The sequence below is a fragment of the Pan paniscus genome, chromosome 11 (assembly GCF_029289425.2).
Source record: "Pan paniscus chromosome 11, NHGRI_mPanPan1-v2.0_pri, whole genome shotgun sequence".
NCBI classification, from domain to species: domain Eukaryota; kingdom Metazoa; phylum Chordata; class Mammalia; order Primates; family Hominidae; genus Pan; species Pan paniscus.
The window spans coordinates 45495304-45518595 of NC_073260.2; positions in this window are offsets into that span (position 1 = coordinate 45495304).

A 23292-nucleotide genomic window follows, 5' to 3' on the forward strand; every position below is an offset into this window, starting at 1 on the left:
TTGCCGTACGTAGAAAGTAAGTTTAAGAAAAGAATACAATAAAAGAAAAAAGCTCATCAACTTCTGGCTAAACCATGATCTTCCAGAGTCAGAAGACTTAGATCCTGAGGGCTGCTCTCTCTCTATTCAAAAGGGCACCAGCAGGTGTTGGAAGGTATGCCAGGTTTCTAATGCAGTGGCAGAGGATGAAACAAAGTGTATGGATGACCCCTAACCATCCGCTCTCCACCTAAGTGCCCCAGGGGCCTGCACGCCACTCTTGGGACTTGAGGCCAGGCCAAGCATTTCAGGCCCGAGGATGGTGGTGGGCGATGCAGAGAGACTCAGCTTCCCATGCCCTGGTGCTTTCTCCTCCTCCTGGTGGGCACAGGGCCCAGCATCTAGAGCCCATCTGTGCCCTCCTCCCTATGCTGTGCCCTCCTCCCTATGCTGCATCTCCTGCCGTCCAGCAGCTCCCGCCCAATGGCACTGAACCAGAATGGCAAAATGGATCCTTTGCTTTATTTTTAATTAAAAAGTCAAGCGTCTGTTGATTCAATAAAGACTAAAATAAAATTTACCTGAAATCCCAGCCCCCTCTGTGAGTCTCTCCAATTCCTCTCCTATCAAGACTGCTAGCCACAGGGATTTGGGGTGTGTCCTTCCATACAGGTTTGAAGCTCAGAGACTCTCACCTTTCTCCTGTACTTTTAAAATCGATCATCTCTCTACTTCCCTTTGTCTCCCTATCCTACTACCTTGTGTGTTACCACTGGGTGTACTAACTGCTGAGCTGCACGCAGGACAGCCATGCATAGTTTTGTGGGTCCAGCACTGCCCAAGGCTGACAACTGTGCGGTGAGTGGGGCTGAAATCTGGCCTGCGTTTCACTGGCTGAACTGCAAGTACTGGGTCTAGACTGCATTCTCCTCCCACAAGAGGAATCTTCTATTTTTCCTAAAAACTGCCTGCAGATAGGCAGAGGCACTCATGGATGTGTTGTTTTGCCTTCGGTCTGTGGGCTCCAATCAGCTGAAGCAAAGTACTGGCCATCCGGCCCTGGGCCCTGTATCTCTCCTTTATCCGCGTTCCCCCTCCTACACATGACTGTTCTGATGTATTTAGGGGGTTTGCTTTTATGTTCTTATGAAGTGTGTATCACTGTTTGGATGTTCAAGACAGTGCCTGGCTAATAGAGGCACTCTGTAAATGTTTGTTCAAGGAAATGAATGAATAAGATGAGTTTTTAACGTAGACCATTGAAATTGTGCTGTTACCATGCCTCCTTCTGCATCTTGCTTTTTGCACACCGCACTGTGGTTTTTCACAGTCTGTCTGTGTTGCTGGGAGGGATCCCGCCCATTGCTCCTGACGGCTGCTGGGTTGTGCCCAGGAGGTCCCCGAACTGCTTCCCCAGTGGTAGACCCCGGGCTGACCCCAATTGTCACCTCCATCCCCTACCACACCAGGGCTCCTCTCAGGCTGAAAGAGCGTTTGGCAGATACCCAGGAGCAGAGTGGTTAGTGTGAATTTACGGGGTAAAACACCATGCACCCTTTGTGATCCCCTCAACGCTGGCTTGTGCAGTGCCAGGCTATGCTGGGTGGCCCCTCACTGTCAAACCTGGAGTTCAGGCTTCCTAGGGCTTGAAGTGCAGGGGTATCACTTCCTGGAGGCCTTGGCTGGTGGAATACAGGAGGGACAGGGCCAGGCAGATACATTCCCTACTCTTTCCTGGGGCTCCCCCTGGAGAAGTCTCAAGTGCTGACCAATCAGGCCTGCCTGGGAGCCTCTCTCTGCAGCTGGACCCACGCTAGAGGGTCAGGAAGCTGGGGACGAGGTGGCTCCTGAAGCCCAGCGACAAAATGGTCAAGTGGAAATCGTACAAGAGGGACCTTCCCCTGGCAGCATTTGCTGCTGGATCTCCCTGGTATTGGTTCTCTCCTCTTCCTCCCTACTTTTTTCTTTCCTTCACTCTCACCCCCCACTCCCACTCTCTCTGCCCCTCCACCTGGGGCTCAAACACTACTTTTAGAGTCCCAGGGAAGGTATGAGGAATGCAGAGCTGCCTAGGCCATGCGAGCACCCGCTCACCCTGCAGGACACACGGCCAGGCTCCCTCTGGGTGTGAGCCTCCTCCTGACTCTGCTTAAGGGTGCGGGCCAGCTGGGCTCCCTGAGGTGTTGAAAGGACCAAAAGATGGAGTCACTACTCTGGCGCTGAGCCCACGTGGGGCTCAGCTCTGCCACAGGGCAGGGCCCCGTCCCTATGTCCTGACTGAGCCGCAGAGAATGGCTCCCGTAGCTGGTTGGCGCTGGCTCCTGCCTTCACCAGGCTGGAAGCCAAGTGGGGTGTTAGTCGTCAGCTGTTCCTGTGTCCCCATTTTACAGGTGAAAACTGCAGACCCGGGTCAGGGAAGGGACACAACTGAGGGTGGACAAGAGTCTGCCCTTGATTCCCTGTGCCGAGCTGCCATTGTAGTTGGAAAGAGCTTTCTGTTTTGGGGGAATGTGAATGTCTGTGCTCTTTTAATTTTAAGACAGCAGAGTTGCTGTGGTCAGAACTATGTATGGCATGAATCCTTGTGATGGGCCAAATTGTGCCTTCTCCCAAACCCATGTTGAAGTTCTAACCCCCAGAATCTCAGAAGGTGAATGTATTTGGAGACAAGGTCTTTACATAGGTAACTAAGGCAAAATGAGGTCATATGGGTGAGCCCTAACCCGACATGACTGAGTCCTATGAGAAGAGGAGATGAGGACACAGCCACACACAGACGGATGATCCTGTGAGGATACAGGGAGAAGACGCTGTCTATAAACCAAGGAGAGAGGGCTCAGGAGAAACCAACCCTGCTGACACCTTGATCTCAGAGTTCCAGCCTCCAGGACTGTGAGATAATAAATATCTGTTGTTTAAGGCTCCCATTGTGTGACATTTTGTTATGGCAGCCACAGCTGACAAGTACAGCCCCACAGACTTTTATTTTTCCTGTTTATATAGTACTGAGCCTAAGAAATTTTGAAATTCTCTTAGTGCTTTTAGAAGCAAATGGAAATCAGCCTAGAACTGATTCGATTCAACAGTGCAGAGCTCCATTCATCCATTGGCTAACTCAGTCTCCAGACATTTGCCCTGTGCAGCTCTGAGCCCTGCACGCAAGCCATGGGATTCATGAACCTCAATTTGGCCTCGAGGAGCTCATGCTGTGGTGCAAAGATGAGGTCCCTGTTCATCCCATATCTATTAGTGCTTGCTTCAGGTTGGCTTCTATAGCAGGTATCATGGGTACAGAGGGGAACAATGCACAGCCCCTGCCCTTAAAGAGAGTGCGGAGCAGTCATGGAGCTAAGACATTCATTCACTCATTCATTCACTGGACAAATATCGGCCCTTGCGAGGCATTGTGCCTCTTGAGATATTAAGAAGCACGCCAGGGAGGGGGATACTAGCTGGATTCTTCCCCCCATGGGTCCCTTCAACTGTGACAGCGGGAAACTCACCACGCACCAGGCACTGGGCTGGGCACGTTATGAGGTCAGTTCATCCACGTTTCCAGCAGTTCCTGTCCCAACTGCCTAGTACGAAACCTTGGTGCTGGATGGTTCAGGCTTTAAGTGTTTCAGATGTCGGAAGGCACGTGCACTGTGCATTATGTATGTGTCTCATGTTATCAAACATGATGAACGGATTGTGGAGATGATGATCCCAAGAGGGTAAGTAGTCCACAGATGGCCTCATGCAAGGTCGGGGCATGGCACCAACCCAGGTTTCCACAAACTTACCAAAACACCTCCCATTTTTCAGGGTCTTCTGGATTTTAAGTGGGGACTGTGTTCTTCTTTTTTCCATTTCACAGATGAGGAAACAGAGACACCAAGAAGGGAAGTAACTTGCTTGGCAAGTGGGTGGTGAAGGCAGGGCTTAAACAAGGCTGAGGGGCTCCCGTGACTTTTCTGCCTGTGTGCCTTGTCCCAAACACCACACAGATCAGGACCTCCAGCACCTGCCTCTCCCTGAAGCCAGAGGTGCTGACTCAAGTGCACACCTGCTCAGTTCAAGTGTTTGTCAAATTCAGGGTCTCCCACCTCTGCAGAGGAGTGGGCATTGTTGGGAGATCCTTCTGAGGTTCCTGGTCAGTCCTGCCCCCTTTCCTCTGTGGTGATGATTTCAAGCCTTCAAGTCTCCACCACCTGTGATAGATTGATTGTGAAAATATCCCATTCTTCACCCCTCCAGGCATCCCTGTGTCCATGCCCTTGCCCCCGGCCCCCTTGAGTCTGTCTCAGCCAATAAAATGTGGCGGAATTGAAGACATGCCAGCTCTGAGCTCAGCCCCAGGAGTCCTTGCAACCTCGGCTCTACTGGCCCTTGCCTATGGGGACAAAGCTGGGCTAAGCTGCCAGCTCCTGAGAGACCGCATGGAACAGAGATAGATGGGACCAGCCAGTCCAGGTCCGAGTCACCAGACAATGCCACGAACAGGCCTGGTGCATTCATAGACTTGTGAAAGATAAGAAACTGGAGGTTTTAAGCCACTTTTGTGTATGTGTGAGCCAGGGTCTTGCTGTCACCCAGGCTGGATTGCAGTGGCGTTCCTCCTACTTCAGCCTCCTGAATAGCTGAGACTGCAGGTGTGCACCACCATGTCTGGCTAATTTTTGTATTATTTCTGGAGACGGGGTTCAGCTATGCTGCCCAGACTGGCTTCAAACTCCTGGGTTCAAGTGATCAGACCACCTTGGCTTCCCAAAGTGCTGGGATTACAGGCATGAGTGCCTGGGATGGTTTTCTTTTCTTTTCTTTTCTTTTCTTTTCTTTTCTTTTCTTTTCTTTTCTTTTCTTTCTTTCTTTCTTTTCTTTTCTTTCCATCTTTTCTTTTCTTCCTTTTCTTTTTGAGACAGAGTCTTGCTCTGTCAGCCAGCCTGGAGTGCAGTGGCATGATCTCGGCTCACTGCAACCTCCGTCTCCCAGGCTCAAGCAATTCTCCTGCCTCAGCCTCCGGAGTAGCTGGGATTACAGGCACCTGCCACCATGCCCCGATAATTTTTGTATTTTTATTAGAGATGGGGTTTCACCACTTTGGCCAGGCTGGTCTGAAACTCCTGACCTCAGGTGATCCACCTGCCTTGGCCTCCCAAAGTGTCGGGATTACAGGCATGAGCCACCACGCCCCGCCACTGGGATGGTTTACACTGCAATCGCTAATTGCTTCCCCTTAGGGAGGAAGATGGAGCCTCCTCCTGCCTGAAGCCGTTTCCTCCCCGGAGCTCTAGGGTCCACTCTCTCCAGCCTCCCTGGCCTCTTCCTCCAGTGCTTTAGCTTCCTGGGCTGCTGTAACAAAGTCCCACAGAGCGAGCAGCTTAAACTGCAGGAGTGCATTGTCTCACAGCTCTGGAGGTCAGAAATCTGAGATCAAGGTGTCGGCAGGGTTGGTTCCTTCTGAGGCTGTGAGGGAGAACCTGTCCAGGCCACCCCCAAGCTTCTGGTGGTTTGCAGCCATCACTGGTGTTCCTTGGCTTGTAGAAGCATCACCCCCAACCTCTGCCTTTATCTTTAGGAAGGATTCTCCAGTGTGCATGTCTCTGTGTCTAAATTCCCCCCTTTTCTTTTTTCTTTTTTTTTTCGAGATGGAGTTTTCACTCTTACTGCCCAGGCTGGAGTGCAGTGACACGATCTCAGCTCCCTGCAACCTTCGCCTCCTGGGTTCAAGTGATTCTCCTGCCTCAGCCTCCTGAGTAGCTGGGATTACAGGTGCCTGCTACCATGCCCAGCTAATTTTTTGTATTTTTAGTAGAGACTAGGTTTAATCATGTTGGCCAGGCTGGTTCAAACTCCTGACCTCAGGTGATCTGCCTGCCTCGGCCTCCCAAAGTGCTGGGATTAGAAGCATGAGCCATTGTGCCTGGCAATTTCCCCTTTTTCTAAGTACTCTAGTCATATTGGATTAGTGCCCACCCTACATCAGTGTGACATCATCTTAACTAATTACTTCTATAGGATAGCTCTATTTCCAAATAAGGTCAAACTCTCAGATCCTGGGGGTTAGGACTTCAATACACAAATTTGGGGGGACACAAACCAGCCCATCACACCCAGTGAGCATTACTTCACTCCTCCATGGCAGTGAAGTGTGTGGTTAGGGACGAGGACTTTGAGGTTAGGCTTAATAGGAGACCTCTTGACTCCCTCTGTGCACACAGCTCAGTCCTAGAGCACTGAGCCCTATCTGTGAAATGAGGGTGCAGTTAGGAACTGCATTGCTGGGCTGTTGCCAGCTCTTAGATTTGAGCATGGTATGCAGTAAATGCTCAGTAAAGCATAGCTCTGCATGTTTTAAATCATCACTCTGCTGCCCTTATCTTCAGCCTCTCCCTTCTCTATTGACCACTTTCTGGTCAGCTCTTAAACATGAGCAAGTCACAGCCATTTGTAAAATACATCCTGCTGCAACCTTAGAGTGCCCTCCCGCTAGTCAGCTGTGTCTTGGCCCTGTGGCATACTGACTTAGGTGGCTCTCAATGAGCCATGCTTCCCGTGCTGACTCTGGGCTTGGCCATGTGAGTAGCCTGGTCCATGGGCAAACATGATGCAAACAGAAGCTTAATACACACTAGCACCCTGGACTTGTCCTTTGGGAGTGCTGGGTCTTGACACTTAGCAACCATGCCATAAGGAAGCCCAAGCAGCCACATGGAGAGAACCTGGGGCTGAGAACCAAGACACTCCTAGCCAATGGCCCAGACCAACTGCCAGCTGTACGCACAAGGCCATCTTAGCACTCCCAGCCACCCCAGAGCCCCAGCAAAGCCCAAGTAGGAGTCACCAGAAAAATAAATTGTTATTTTAATTGTTATTTTGGCATGCTTTGTTACCCAGCCGTAGAGAACCAGCACACATCATTCACAGCTAAGCTTCTTAAGGAGTTGCCCTCCCCAGCTGTCGCAGGTCCTCTTCCTCTTGCACCCTCTGCACCCTAAATCTGGCTTTGTCCACTAACATTGCTCTCACTAAGTCACTGTGATGGGCTGAATTATGTCCCTAAGATTCATATGTACTGGGAGTTCAAGCTCGAACCCCCAGTACCTCAGAACGTGACTGCATTTGGAGGTGGGGCCTTTAAAGAGGTGATTTAGGTAAAATGAAGCCCTTAGGGTGGGCCCTGATTCAGTACTGCTGTGCACGTAAGAAGAGGAGATGAGGACACAGGCCCACACAAAGGGATGACCATGTGAAGGCACAGGGAGAAGATTCCACCTGCAAGCCAAGGAGAGGCCCCAGGAGAAACCAACCCTGCTGATACCTGGACCTCAGACTTCCAGCCTCCAGAATGGTGAGGAAACGAATGTGGTCGTTTAAGCCCCCAGTCCATGGTGCTTCATGATGGCAGCTGGAGCTGGCTGATCCAGCCACCAGTGATCTTCACGTCAGCAAACCCAGAACTTGCAGTACCCATGGGCAGTGTGCAGCAGTGGTCCGCGCAGGCTCTGGCTCTAGACCACCTGGTTTAGATCCTGCTGCTGCTGCTTCCGAGCTCTCAAACATAAGGCAGGATTCTTTCACCTCTATGTGCCTTAGTTTCCCTCCCTGTAAGATGAGGCCAGTGATACAACTACCTCCCAGGGTTGTAGTGAGGAGTTAACAAGTGAACACACCTGATACCTTACCTAGATGGTGGCTGTCACCTCTTGACTATCCACAGCAGGTGGCCTCCCTCTCCTCCTGAAATACAACTCCCTGATTCCCAACCCCTGCTTGTCCAGTGTCCTCTGTTTTCTTTTTAGGACCTTGAGGCTTCAGGCCAGGGCTCCCTAGGGGTCAGCCTTCTGCCCTGCTGCTCTCACTCTAAACCACCCCCATGCCAGTAACTCCCAAATGTGGACTCCTGACCCAGGCTTCGCCGTGATTTTAGCCCGTAGAGCCAGTTTCTTCCTTGAGGCCCCCTAGATGTCTGACGAGTCCCTCAAACTCACCACGTCTGAAGCCAGACTCCAAACCTTCCGCTGAACTCCTGCTCCCCAGCTCCCTACTGTAGCAAATGGCATCACCACCCTGAGTCTCAATGGATCATCATCTGTCCCTCTGCCTTCTCTGAGTCCTGTCCTGTCTATGGAGCTTGCCGCCTCCCCGTGGGTTTCCCCGTGGCTCTGCTTTTCTCCTTCAGTTGCTGTTGGCAGAATCTCCCTGAAGCTCAGATCTGATCTTGTGCACTGATCAGTCTTAAAAACCTTCAAGGGTATTCTATTTGACCCAGCAATCCCATTACTGGGTATATACCCAAAGGATTATAAATCATTCTACTATAAAGACACATGCACACGCATGTTTATTCTAGCACTATTTACAATAGCAAAGACTTGGAACCAACCCAAATGCCCATCAATGATAGACTGGATAAGGAAAATGTGGCACATATACACCATGGAATACTATGCAGCCATAAAAAAGAATGAGTTCATGTCCTTTGCAGGGACATGGATGAAGCTGGAAACCACCATTCTCAGCAAAGTAACACAGGAACAGAAAAGCAGACATTGCATCTTCTCACTCATAAGTGGGAGTTGAACAGTGAGAACACATGGACACAGGGAGGGGAACATCACACACCGGGGCCTGTCGGGGTTGGGGGGCAAGGGGAGGGAGAGCATTAGGACAAATACCTAATGCATGCAGGGCTTAAAACCTAGATGACAAGTTGATGGGTGCAGCAAACCACCATGGCACATGTATACCTATGTGACAAACCTGCACATTCTGCACCATGTATCCCAGAACTTAAAGTAATATAAAAAGCAAAACAAAACAAAACAAAAAATCCTTCAAGGGCTCCCAGGGGCTTTAAGCCTCAGCCACATTCTCCACACAACAGACTCTCTGTACTCAGCCCCAAGTAGACACACTCTCCTGCCCCAGGGCCTTTGCACAGGCCACTCCATTTGCCTGGAAGTCTCTCCCCACTTCCCTTCCTTGGTTAATTACTCTTTTTTTTTTTTTTCAGACAGGGTCTTGCTCTGTTGCCCAGGCTACAGTGCAGTGGTGCGATCATGGCTTACTGTAGCTTCAACCTCCTGGGCTCAAGTGATCCTCCCACCTCAGCCCCTTGAGTAGCTAGGACTACAGTTGTACACCATAACACCTGGCTAATTTTTGTATTTTTAGTAGAGATGGGGTTTCACCACATTGCCCAGGCTGGTCTTGAACTCCTGGACTCAAGTGATTCACTTGCCTTGGCCTCCCAAAGTGCTGGGATTACAGGTGTGAACCACTGTGCCTAGCAGTTAATTCCTGTTTATCCTTCCACACTCTACTTGAAGATCATTCTCTGCAGAGCCTTCCTCAACAGACCCATCAGGGCCTGTCATTCATGGACATGGCTGTCCCCGTGTCTCTGCTGGGGCACCTGCGTGTCATCACTGTCATGAACAGAGTCATGATCTGAGTGGGCTGGTGGCTCTTCCTTCACACACAGTGTGGTGGCTGTGTGAGCAGTCACACTTTTATCTTGTCTATGGCTGTATCCTGAGTCTAGCACAGAGCCTGACAAAGAGCAGGTGGTCAGAAAGGACCTGTGGGAGGCTGTTGAAGGAGTAAGGCTTCAGGTGACAAGGACTGAGCAGAAAGGGCAGGGCTGGGGCGGGAAGAGAGGGACACTTGCCCAGCGCTGGGGTGTCGTGGAGGAGGGCGATGGTCGGAGGGACTGTCCCTGTTGCTTTCTCCTGAATCTCTCCCTCTTACTCCCTGTCCCCTCTCCCCCGTCCCCCTCTTCCAGAGCCCTGGTAGGAGACCAAGAGCTTTCCACTGCGGACTTGAAGCATCCGAACCCTCCCCCTACACCAATGGCTTTGGTAATTGTTCTCACAACCATGTCAGTATCGAACAAACAGATGTTTATAGTTAATCCCTAATTTTGCCATCAAAAAATATACAATCTTGGGTAGAAACTGAAGAGGAAAGAATTTTTTAATTTACAGTGTCTCCCCACTGCCCCACTCCTGAAATTTGAAATTGCTGAACGGCCTCCAAATTCAATATTCCAAGTCAAACAAATGTATGTGTTCTCCAAAAGGAAGTATTGGGTATCTGACCAAGATGGAGCGGGATAGGAAAATCAGAAGAGGGAAAAGCTGCCCGCCCAGCTGGGTCCAGCATGCAAGCTACTTCCAAGAACGCCTCTTTTCCGGTGTTTGTTCATTCTTTCTTCTGTTCTTTTTTTTAATGAAAGAAATGCCTCTGTGTGTTGGCCTTCCTCAGAGGAGCTCTCAGGCAGCGGTCAGAGAAAGCAGACCCTGCCTTTTTGCCCTCTTAATGCCCACCCTCTGCTGGTGGGGGTGAGGCCTGGGTGCTGGCTTTGGTGTGGTGCAGCCTGTGCCCTTCCTGGGGAAAGGACCCATGGGACATTCATGACAAGTGCTGTGGTGAGGAGCCTGATTTCAGTGGGAGGTCAAGGAAGGCTTTGTGGAGGAGGAGACACTAGATCTGGGCCTTGAAGGTGAAGCAGGAGGTCACCTGGTAGGGAGGCCCGGAGAGCTAGGATTGTCGAAGCCATGCCCGCAGGAGTAAGGGGCAGCCATGGGGAAAGGCCTGAAGTGCCTGGGGCTCGGCTGTGACTGTGTGAGCCCTAGGAGGCTTTCAGGCAAATGGTGGGGCACGGAGGGCAGGCACAAAGGGTGGACCGCATCTGGGAGTGTGCTGAATGAGTGCGCTAGACCACCAGCTCAGGTGTCGGCCCTCCTGGAGCCTGCCCCATGTCCTCAGCTGCAACTTGCTCCGCCCTCCCCCTACTCCACCATGAGGTAAGTGGCCCCGTGTGACCCTTCTCCAGTCTCCTAGAAGGCCTGGGCCAGACTCCATATCAGTAACTGAACATGGAAGGCCACGATCTAGATTCCTTCCATGCCACTCTTCCTCCTTCTGCTTCAGTGGCTCTCCACCACCTGCTCCTGCTCAGCCATCCTGCCCGGCATCTGGCCAGGCTTTTGCTGGGCTGCCTGGTTCCCTAGCCATAGCCTCTGACCCTAGACTTCTGGGGCCTACTTTCTTGTCAGAGATCCGGGATGGCAGGGTTTGTCCTCACGGTCAGTCTTGGAGAAGCTGGGGTGGCCTCTGATTTACAGATGGGGAAGTTGAAATTAAATGACCTGCCATGTTAACAAAGACCCTGTTGGTTACCAGTGACAGAAGCCAACCCCAACTGGTTTAAACATAGAAGGGGACTTCTTGGCTTGCATAACTGAAGAGCCCAGGAGCTCAGGCAGCTCCAGGGAAGGGAACAGGTTTTCAGCTGGGCACTGCCCCTTCCCCTGTGGTGGCCCAGGCCTGGTAGGAGCCCTCCCAGCCTGTCAGCAGCCTTAAGTGAAAGCCTCTTTTTCCAAGAGCCCGAGAAAAGGCCTAGGAGGAGCTCTGACTGGAGCTTGTGGTCACTGCTGTGGTGGTCACAGTGGCGGGCAGGTCGGTGCTGGGCCCGCTGGGCCAGACCTGGGCATCCCAGGGCCTGGATAGTCCCTTGTAAACCACATAGGCTGAGGCTGGGGGCGTTCTCAACGACAATTGGTGGCTGCACCTGAAGGAGAGGTGCCAGCAGGTATCCATAACAGTTACTCACAGCAGTGGGGCCAGGATTTGAACCCGAGCTCCAGGTGGAGCGTAACTGTGTTTATATGAATATAAATTTGTTTAACACATCTTTTTGTTGTTTGTTTATTTGAGACAGAGTCTCACTCTGCTGCCCAGGCGGAATACAGTGGTGCAATCTTGGCTCCCTGCAACCTCCACCTCCCAGTTCAAGAGATTCTTGTGCCTCAGGCTCCTGAGTAGCTGGGATTACAGGTGTGTGCCACCATATCCTGCTAATTTTTGTATTTTTAGTAGAGATGGGGTTGCACCATGGTGGCCAGGCTCGTCTTGAACTCCTGACCTCGTGATCTGCCCGCCTTGGCCTCTCAAAGTGCTGGGATTACAGGCATGAGCCACTGTGCCCTGTCTGTTTAACACATCTTTTTTGAGCATTGTGACAAGGGCTAAACAGTTATACCTGGATGCTGCAGCACTTGCCATTCAGGGACATTCTTACGCAGCGGAAGCACCTGGTTTGTAAGCCTGCCCTGTGCTGAGTGCCGTTTCCCATGATGGGGTCTCATACCAGTTCTTACTGCCACCACCCTCTTGGCCCTCCAGGGCCCTCCCCTATTAATGTTCCATGTTCAGACATACAAGCTTCTCTGTCAAGGTGTGGCCCAGTTTAGAAAAGGACAGAACATTTAAACAAGGCCTTAAGAAAGGCTGGAGCAGCACTAGCCAGTGGAAGTTTCTCCAATGATGAAATGTGGCTGGTGCCACAGAGCTGCCTCCTGTGACTCTGACCTGCATCCAGCACTGCCCATATCAGCGGAGGAGTCTGCGCCAGCTGGCTGTGGCACTGCAGGGATGTGTGAGCCAGGCATTAACACAGTCATTATGAAAAGTCAATTATATAAATGTACAATTAAATGAATTATATGCTGTTTTAGAACCAAGGGTGGCTGTGCTGCTGTTATCCGTGCTCTGCAAGTCCTGCTGCGTGTGCACCTGCATGGGAGGTACGGCATGACGGCTGCTCCTGGCCTCTCTTCCCAAAACCGTGCTCAGTGACTGCATGTTAGTAGTTTAAAACCGGCCACAAATGTCGTGGAGAGCTGTAAATGCTACAACTCAAGGCTCAATTTATTGTTTGATAGGTTGTCTAAATGAAGGGCCTGCAAACTTTGCCACAAGAGGTCATATTCTAGGCTTTGCCGGCTACTTATGGTGGCTGCTGCACCTGCTGTCACCCTCTCCCCTCCCTCTTCCTTCTTCTCTGTCTGCTTTCCTCTTCTGCTAAGGCTCTTTGCAAATGTTAATACTATTCTTAACTCGCAGGTCATAGGCTACATTCGGCCTGAGAGCCTTTGTTGACAAACCTATGGTCTGAATGGAAGAAAATGATGGGGAAGATGTTGGTAATGCAGATTCAGGTTAAAAGTGCCCTGGATCTGAAGCCATTGCATTGTGACTAGCACAGGAACAGAGGCAATGTCCTTCCAGCATTTGATTCGGCAAAGAAGCCATCCAGGTCATCAATGGTGAGTGAAATTTTAACACTGACCTTTGTAGTTCTTTCTTACTGCTCATTTATAGATCTCTGATGCAACCCTGGTGCACAGGTGGTGCACCGTTGGCTGGCCTCCTCCTGTCACCCCTGCCACTTGCTGTGCATGGGGGCCCTCTGTCACTTGCTCATCAGGAGCAGAGGGGGAACCTGAGGCTCAGATTACTCTGGGTCACAGGGGTTGATGTGTGGGTAGGGGCCTGACACTGTCAATATGCCCAAGCCCATCGCTGCCAACCACAGCTTCCCATCTCAGCTACCACAGGCCAGACATCAGGTACAGGCTCTTGGTTTGCCGTGTTTCTAAGGTTGCAGCAATAGCAGTTGGAGTGTGGGACCTGAGATTGACCATCAACCTCGATGCCGGGCTTGGGTGCTCAGGGGGCTCCATGTTGCCCTTCAGTGGGGACATGGTCAGAGTCCTATCCAAGAGGACCAGTGCTGCAGAGAGATGCTGGAGGTGGTGAGGGCAGAGAAAGGTGATGTGAGAGCTTGTACTGAAGTCCGGGAGAGAGGTCGAGGCCTCAGCGGGGCACAGCGATGGTGAAGAAAAGGTGGCTTAGAGCGCGAAGAGGAAGGGCCGGTGGGGGTGCTGTGTGTCCCTGAGCTGACAGGAGTAGTCAGGTCGGGCCCCTCCATCCTCCCACCTGGGCTCTGCCCTTGTTGGGCTCCCTGAGAGGCTGCTGGGGCTGGGTGGGCACATCTGGGTGGCATGTGGGGGTAATCCCTGCACTGGGGGGGAATTAGAAGCTCCTAAAGTCCTCTCGTTGGCACCCTCCCAGGGTACGGCACATGGCTCGGGGCTCAGGGATGGGGACCTGGAGGCATAAGGCACCGTCCATCTCTACCCCAGGCTCCCACACAGGCCGGGGCAATACGTAGGGGCCAGCATGGTTGTCCCAGTCTAGTCCAAGTCTCTCAAACACAGAGATTAATCAAGTGCCATCCTAAGGCCTGTGGAGAAACTGCTAGCTCTCTATTGAAGTCTCTTCTCCTCTCAGGGGACAGACGCAGGGTCCATGCACTGGGTGTGGTTATGTGTTAAGACAAAATGGTGGGGTCATGGCTTGGCCTGGCCAAGTCTCTCGGGTCCACCCCCTTCCTGCTGGCAGAGTGCTAGTGGTGCTGATGCAACTTGGAAACGCAGAGGACTATGAGCCCAGGATAGGCGAGCCCCTTGGCCAAAACAGCGCAGGCCCCTGGGTGTGGAGCAGAGTAGCAGGAGTGTGGGGACAGATGCCCCCAGCTCTCCAGTTCTCCAGCAGGAAACTGAGGTGCAGAGATGGGAGAGTCAGGCACAGCCAGAACCCAGACCTGAAGTTGCTCCAGCATTGCCCGCTGCTCCCCAGAATCCTTGCACATGGACAGCTCCTGTCCACCCATGTGCCTCCAGGCCATGGAGGTGTCCGCCAGACCCTCAGACTCCAGTACCTGGGAAGGAGGGGTGGGGAAAGGAGTGGTTCTGGGAAAAGTGGGGGCTGAAGGAGTCTGAGGTGGGTACACAGGTCCAGAGAAGCAGAGCTAGGGGATCAGAAAGAGGGCGAGACCTGGATATGCGGAGACAGAGAGGCAGAGACTGAGAAAATGGAGAGAGACAGGGAAGGAGAGATGGAGGCAGAGAGAGAAAAAGGGGCCTAGAGGGAGAGAGGCTGAAAGAAAGAGAAAGAGAGAAGGACAAAAAGAGACAGAAAGGCGAGGCTCCTGAAGATGAGGGGCCTGCATGCAGGGGGAGTGTCTGGCCTGGAGGGGGCTTGGAAGAGGACAGCTGGGGGTGCGGGAGCAGCAGCCATCAGCCCAGCCGGGCCTCCGCTCTCCTGAGCCACCCTCATCCTCCTCGTGGGCCTGGGGGCCGTGACTGGCCCAGGCAATCTGATATCCACCAAGACCCTCCCCAGTCAAGGACGTGGGAGGCGCTGCCCTGTCTCCAGTACTGCTGTCACCTCGTCAGCCCCAGACTTCCATCCCGACACCCTCAACATCCCATCACCCGCCACCTTCTTCACTCCTGACCCCCAGAATCTGTTCCCCCAGCATCCCCTCACCCCATCACCCATCACCGTGTCCCCATAATGTCCTGGGGCAGGGGGCTGGCAAGAGGCGGCATGGCCAGACCTTGCCGCACATGTACCGGATGAGCTTAATTACCGCGAAACCTAATTCTTCAAGGCTGCGTGCACCGGTCAGTGGGGACTTGTGCGTGTTTTCCTTGGCTGTCTTCTGACAACAGGATTAGGGGAAGAGAAAAGTAATTGGGGCGGGAGTGCTGCAGCCCAGGAGGGGCCCTGCCTGCTGCTCCATTCAGCAAACCCCACCAGCACTTCTGGGTGCCAGCCTTGGCTGGACACTGGGCCCGGACTGGGTCTTGGCCTCGAAAAGACTGATGTCGGAGCTGGATCGTTCTCCCGGGTGGGGGTGGTCCTGTGCACTGCAGGGTGCCGAGTGGCATCCCTGGCCTCCATTCTCCAGATGCCAAGAGCACCCCCTAAGTCATAACAACCAAAAATGTCTCCAGATGTTGTAAAGGGGACCCAAACTTGCCCCCGTTTGAGAAATGCTGGTAAGAGACACCTCAACTCTGCTTGGAGGGGGTTGGGGGACACAGACACTGCACAGACTCAAGGGAGATTGGTGAGTGCCAAGGGACGGAGGGGGTGCCCACAGTAGAAAGGGTGTATTTCCACTTGGGTTGGGGAGGTGCTATTTGAAGCCTGAGTTGAAATTAGCCAGCTTGGCAGGGCGCAGTGGCTCATGCCTGTAATCCCAGCACTTTGGGAGGCTAAGGCAGGCAGATCACCTGAGGTTGGGAGTTCGAGACCAGCCTGACCAACGTGGAGAAACCCCGTCTCTACTAAAAATACAAAATTAGCAGGGTGTGGTGGCACCCGCCTGTAATCTCAGCTACTTGGGAGGCTGAGGCAGGAGAATCGCTTGAACCCGGGAGGCGGAGGTTGCGGTGAGCCAAGATTGTGCCATTGCACTCCAGCCTGGGTGACAAGAGCAAAACTCCATCTCAAAAAAAAAAAAAAAAAAAAAGGCAACTGGCCAGGTGAGAGAGGGCGGCAGAGGCATTGCAAAGGCCGCCTGGCCAAGTTGGGAGGTGGAGGCAGCCCTTGCTGGGCAGAGAGCTGGGGAGGGGACAGAAGGGGCACATGAGGCAGAGGTGGGAAGGCCACGCCCAAATCTGGGAGGGCAGGTGATGTCTGTGGACCAGGGTCTCCATGGTGGGGTGTGTACAGCCCAGGGGTCAGGTTAGGGGTGGTGGCAACAACAAATATTGCATTTTTAAATCTAGAGGCATGGGAAAGAAACTGGGCATGACTACTGTTAGACTCTGAAATGCGGCTGCGCCCTGTCTCTGGCACCTTCTCGCAGGTCCTCATAGGGAACTTTGTGGGTAACATTATCCAGTTTTAACAGAACCAACGTGACCCAAGATGGGCAGCTGCCTTAAGTCAGGCCAGGGCCTATTGAGACAGCATCAATGACACAAGCCCTGGAGACAGTAACGTTTCGGTGGGAGCCAGGCTCCCTTGGGGGTCCATGAAGTTAGCTCAGTGTCCACAGAGCAGCCCTGGGTGGTAAGAATGATTGTTAGCATCCCTTTTCCAGGTGGTGAAACTGAGGCACAGAGTGGTGAAGCAACTCTCCCAAGGTCTCACAGATCCTAGAGGCCACCCTGGCTGTGAGGACATCTGCATCAGAGCCCCGAGCTCACCGAGTCCTCCATTCAGATAGGGCTTCACGCTGAGCGCCAGGCTGCCTAAACTTTTGCTGCACATCCAGATATTATCGAGTGGGAGCAGGATGGGCAGATCTTTTCCGGATAAGTAAACCTACCCATTGGGTGGGGGTCCCAAAATTCCTTTCCTGGGGTGGTTTCGGCAAAAAGAATTTGGAGTTGAGCGCCCTAGGTGATGAGGGAGGGTGTCCATCATCAGAGCACAGGTCTCATTTGGGCGTGAGAAAGGTGGTGGAGGTGAGTTGAGAGGAGAGGACTTGATCTCAGTGAGGAGGGCCTAGGGTACAGACTGCATGGGGATGGGGGATGGAGTCCACACAGAGGCTTCTGGAAGTGAAGGAGAGGTGGTGGCAGGAAGCCCAGGCCCTGGAGCACAAGATGTCACCTGTCTCAGCACCAACTGTCATTGAGGGGAGGAGGCGGGTGGCCGAGGAGTCATGGTCGGCTCTCAGCCATGGAACTCCCCCTGTGAAAGACCCAGGCGCAGGCTTCCCAGGGCTCAGGTTGCTGCTAGTTGAAGCCTCTTCCTGGGAATCCAACCTTCCCAGGTCTTGATTTTCATGCCTGGTAAAAGCTGTTGGCTCCTTTGGCAAGTCAGGGGCGGGAGTGGGGGTGGTGGGACAGAAGGTTAGGGAGTAGATGGTGTCCTGACTCCAGGCCAGTGCCTCCCTCCACTGTCCTTTCCACGGAGCTGGGCAGTGCACCAGGATGTGACTGGGCCTCGGGTGGATGGTCCAGGGAGCAGGGGCTTCTGGTGCTTGGTAGCACATCCCAGAACTTCTCCCAGAACTGCCGCCAGATGCAACATGTCCCTAGCTCCTGGGGCACTCAGTAGGAAGCCTCGCAGGTGTGCCAGCCCTCTGGCTTCTACCCTCTGCCTTCAGTGAGCTTTTGTCTGTTTGCTGGGGTCTCAGGGAAATCACAGCACATACACACACACTCACACTCACACACACACTCACATGCATGCACTCACACTACATTCTCATATGTACACACACTCACATGCACACACCCTCACATGCACACACTCATACCACATTCTCACATGTACACACACACTCACATGCACACACTTGCTCACACACACATGCATGCCCCCACACTACATCCTCACATGTACACACACAAACACACAGGTCCACACACACATGTTCTCACATGCACAAGCACTCACACACCTGCACACACAGATTCATGTCCTTCAGCACTTTTGGAGTGCGGAGGCCATCACGTGGTGGAGGACAGCATTTGGAGTCCTGTGACCCGAGGCCAGTGTCTGCTCACCTTTGTCCCAGTTTAGATCCCAGGCCCTTTGAGACTCGATTTTCTCATCTCATTGCAGGCATCGGAAATCCAAGTCCAAGGCTGAAGTGTGTAGCTGACAAATCCAGGATAGGTCTGCTTTCAGGCACAGCTGGATCCAGTGGCTCCAGTGTGCCCCCTCTGCCAGCTTTATTCTCAGATGGTCTCTCCCCTTGCAAAGTCAGAGCTGGCATGGGCACCCAGGGAAGACTTGTGTCCTCTCAGTGGTCAGAGGAAGGGGCATGACCTCTTTCCCACCGACGCCAGCCGAGGCTCTGAGTGAGCTCTGATTGGGTGAAATTCGTCTTGTGCATTCGTGGCCTATCATGGTGCTAGGCGGGCCAATGCATCAGGACCCCTGCACTAGGACAGGGTCTGATCCATTGGAACCATACAGATGCAGAAGGGGGGCAGGTGCCTTTGTGAAATTGGGGAGCTAGTCCTGGAACAGGAGGAAAAACACCATAAAGCCATGCCATGGGGACACCGAGTGGGGAGTCAGTAGGAAAATCCCCTACAAAATGCAAAGAGCTGGCCTCTGGGATTGTGTTGTAGGGTGGTGGCCAGGAATAGTCCCCTGGGTGCACCCCTGTATCTCTGGTTTTTGGTCCCACCCCGCGTGGCAGGCACTCCACAAAGCAGCTGGGAAGGCTGATCTCCAAGTGCAGGCAGGCACCCCATCCTGTAGAGGAGGTAACTGAGGCCTCGTCCAGGTTCACTCAGCTGGGAAGTGAGAGTGATGGGGGTCATGGTGGGACCTTGGGCATAGGAATGCCAGGACCCCAGTTGGAGATGGAGGAGGTCATAGCAGGAGATACAAAGCTGAGTGTTGAGTGCTGAGTGAGGCAGGATGGCCTGGGGTGGAGCTTTTGATGGGGTGGGGCCCTGGAGAGGCCTGGAATGAGGTGGGGCCTATGGCAGGGCTGGGGTAGGGTGTGGGAGGGCATCTTGTAGTGTGGTAGGGCCTGTGGTGAGGCACAGTGAGGTTGGGGAGATCTCGTTGTGGGGGATTGGATCCGGGCCTGGGTGCAGGGACTTAAAAGTTCTGGAGTACACAGTCACAGTGCTGTGTCCTGTGCCGTGCCACCTGTATTCGAAGACCATTGTTTCCTTCCTTCCTTCCTTCCTTCCTTCCTTCCTTCCTTCCTTCCTTCCTTCCTTCCTTCCTTCCTTCCTTCTTTCATGCAAACATCCTCCATGGGCCAGGACCAGAGGCAGAACTGGTCCAGGAGAGGGAGACCAAGCTGCAGCTTCCCCAGGAGCTCTGGCACCTCTTTCCTGCAAGTCTCTTCCTGGAATGAGACCCGCCTGCTGGTGGACTCTCTGACCTGGAGCTGGCAGCCTGTGCCCTGGCTGCACCTCTCACACTGTGAGCTGTGGGCAGGGCTTTCTGCTGCCACGTCCCTTGCTGCCTCTCCACTTAATTGAGCGAATGCGCTTCTCTTTATTTTTGGTTTGCATTTGGTTTCTGTCACTTGTCACCAAGATATCATCACTGTGCACCCAGTTCTATGGCTCCCACGCCCTCTTGGCCTCAGTATCCTCTCTGGAACCTGGGCTCCTGATACCTTAAAGTAGAGCTCGACGACACTATGGGCCTGGGTCCATCCTTGGAGTCTCTAGGCTGAAGGAGCACGGATCTGGACTACAGACCAGAGGGGCCCTGTAGCAGCTCGTCCGCAGGTGGGTGACCCTGGTTCTGCCCTCTGGTCTTGAGATGACTGTTTCCTGCTGGTTTTGGTCTCATCTCTGAACCACCTCCCTCCATCCCTGGGACAGGAGCTGTTTACTGAATACTGCCAATGCCCAATGATGGTTTGTTAATGTCCTTTACAAAATGTAGAGCAAGAAACAGAGGACATTTCTTGAGATGGAGGAGGATAGCAGTTCTCTCCAGCTACAGTGTAAGTGCCACCCCTCTCAGCTTCTGAGAAAACCTAGTTTTCTTTGTGCCGCCTGAGACCGTATCTCTGTTTAGCTGTGAAGTCTTCATTTCAGCTTGTGGTCAACTAAGACCCTTAGGTGATTTCACAGCAGCTCTTGCCATACCATGGATGTGAACCTCATTATGCTGGGAGCTGGGGCTCTGGGGTGGTTTTTCCTTGAATCTTGACACTAGCCAAGGCTTGTCCTTATCTGTGTGTTCCAAAGCTACTTTTGTCTCTAGTGATTTGAGGTGCCTCTCCCACCTCACCTCATTTCATATAGGGCCTGAAATATCACCATCTGTCATGCCTTTGGTTTCTTCCTGGGAGGTCCCTATTAAAAATACAAATGTTCTCTGGGCAGGAGATGGCCTGGATTAGGTAAGTTTTTCCAAATTCCAGCCCTGTGGGCACCACCTTCAGGCTTGGCCAGAGCTGTGGGCCTCAGGATCTTATGTATTTAACATTATTCTTGCAGTGGGCCTTGTTCTGACCGATTGTACTTTGCGGTGCTCAAAGAAGCCATAGCTACAAAATGATGGACAAGTTATACTTTTCTCAAGTGTGCCCTGGTGACTATTACAATCGGCGTGCTACCTCCCTCCTCTGGCTCATGGTGCTCTGCATGGGTCCATGGAAGGAGGGCTGAAGCCGAGTCCTTTCATGGCCTCAACTCCTCATTCCCTGGTATCTGTATCCTTTGCAATTGCTCCTGGAAGGAGGTTGGATTCCCTACCCTTCACTGCTTGGACAAGTGGGATGCAGCTGTGGTCTAGGGCCTTGATGCTCAGAGTGTGTGTTTGCGCTACTGCTTCCCTCTTATACATCTGATATTGCCCCAGGATGAATGTGCCTCCTTGGGGCACTCACATGGCTGTTGTTCCAGGACCTGAGGCAGTCAGGTTGCTCCACCGAGTTCAGTCTCCATCATCCCATCCTCAGTCAAACCTCAGCTGAATCACAGGCGTGGAGCCAAATCCATGCTTCTGTCGTATTGCTAAATGTGTGCTTGGTGTGCTAAATGTGAGCTGTTGTAGTTGTTTGCTATATAGCATCTTTGCAGCCACAGCTAACCCATGCAATGGCCCGGCAAGATGAGTGCCAGGCTTCCCAAGGGCCTCATCTGGCCACAGGAGCCCTGCAGTGGGAAGACCCAGCACTGCCTGTCTTCCTGTGGGAAGATGGGTAGGGAATGGTAGCATGGGCTGTGGCCACTGATGCTAAATGAGGAAGCCCGCCTGGGACATAGACTCGCTGGAGGTCTTGAGCCTCTCCCTGTCTGGGGTGACCTTCTCACCTGTAGAACAAGGAGGTTGGACTCAGGCTCTGAGTCATTCTGATCTGCTCTTGCTTCATCCCAGCAGCTTCTGGTTCACTGGACTGTGTGTGATGAGCCACCCCGAGGTGGGGCTCACTGTGGTGCCCCTGCAAGACCACACGGCAGCAAGTTGCTCCTGGCGATGGGTTCAGTTATTGCCCCATACCTGAGCTGTCCCTGAATAGTAGCATCTATTGACTTCCATTGAGGGTTCCTGTGTGTCACGCACAGCGCTACAGCCCTTTAGGGAGATTCTATCAATCAACAGCCGAAGCAGCCGAGGCAGGTCTGTTACTCGTCCCGTTGAGCGGATGAACAGACTGAGCCCAGAGAGGTGAGGTGACTGCTGAGCACCAGGGAAGGGGGCCCATATTCAACCCCAGGCCCACACAATCTCTCACTGGGGAGTTTCTGGTGATGAAGATCAGGGTGCTCCAGACCCTCAATGGCCCGTATCAGCTTCCTAGGGCTGCATAACCAAGCACCAGACACGTGGTGGCTCAAATTGCAGAAGTTTATCGTCCCACAGTTCTGGAGGCCAGAGGTCTAAGATCAACGTGGCAGCAGGGTTGGTTTCTTCTGAGGTTGTGAAGGAGAATCTGCCGGCTGTTCTAGCTCTGGTGTTTGGCAGCAATCTTTAGCGTTCTGCAGCTTGCAGGGGAATCACCCAATGTCTGCCTCCATCTTTACATGGTGCAGTCCCTGTGTGTGTCTCCAAATTTCCCCTCTGCTTTTTTTTTTTTTTTTTTTTTGAGACAGAGTCTTGCTCTGTTGCCCAGTCTGGAGTGCAGGGGCACGATCTCGGCTCACTGCAAGCTCCGCCTCCTGGGTTCATGCCATTCTCCTGCCTCAGCCTCCCGAGTAGCTGGGACTACAAGCACCCACCACCACACCTGGCTACTGTTTTTTTGTTTGTTTGTTTGTTTTTTTTTTTTGTATTTTTAGTAGAGACGGGGTTTCACCATGTTAGCTAGGATGGTCTCGATCTCCCGTCCTCGTGATTTGCCCACCTCGGCCTCCCAAAGTGCTGGGATTACAGGCGTGAGTCACCGCACCCGGCCAATTTCCCCCTTTTTATAAGGACACGGTCATGCTGGATTAGGGCCCCTCTACTCCGTTATGACCTCATCTTAACTAATTACCTCTGTAACAACCTGTTTCCAAATAAAGTCACATGGAGAGGTATTTGAGTTAGGGCTTCAACAAGTACATTTAGGGGGGTATAATTCAACCCACATTAGCCCCCCAGCATGGCTATCAGAGCCCTGGTTGGTTGTTGGTGTGTAGGAGCAGTGACTTGGGAGGGTGTGCCCCCTCCTCGAGGAAGCTGGGGCAACCTCTGTGTCTGTGGAGGCCTGAGCTGAGGTGTGGCCCTCAGAGAGAAAGGCAGGGGCGGGGCTGTGTGGGTAAGTCACAGCTTTGCCAGAACAGTGGCAGGACGCTGTTATGCAAATGCTCTCCCACAATGACCCCCACCCCAAACTGCAGAAAACCCTGCCTCTGGGACAGGACGGTGGTGGGGGCTGAGGGAGGAGGAGACCCGTCCGTGAGTGCTTGCCACTTGTACATTTTGAATTGTGAACCATGTAAAAGGATTGCAAAAACAGTTTTTGAAAGTTCTTATTAAAAATAGCTCTAAACTCTGAAAAACAGGACCTACCTGGTAGGCAGGATGAGGAGCCAGTGAGCTGATGGATGGAAACGCCCGCCCCTGCCTGGCCCCAGCAAACGGTGCTGCTATTATTAGCTCCCGGACCGTGCTGGCCTCTGAGGTGGCTCCAGGCTTGGCGGGCTTGGCAGCGCTGGGACACACGAGGTCCTTTTAACCCCCACACCCGGAGGAGCCCAGGGAGCCTGCCCTGGGCCTGGCTTCATGAGGATCAGCTCAGGAGAGAAGCTAGAT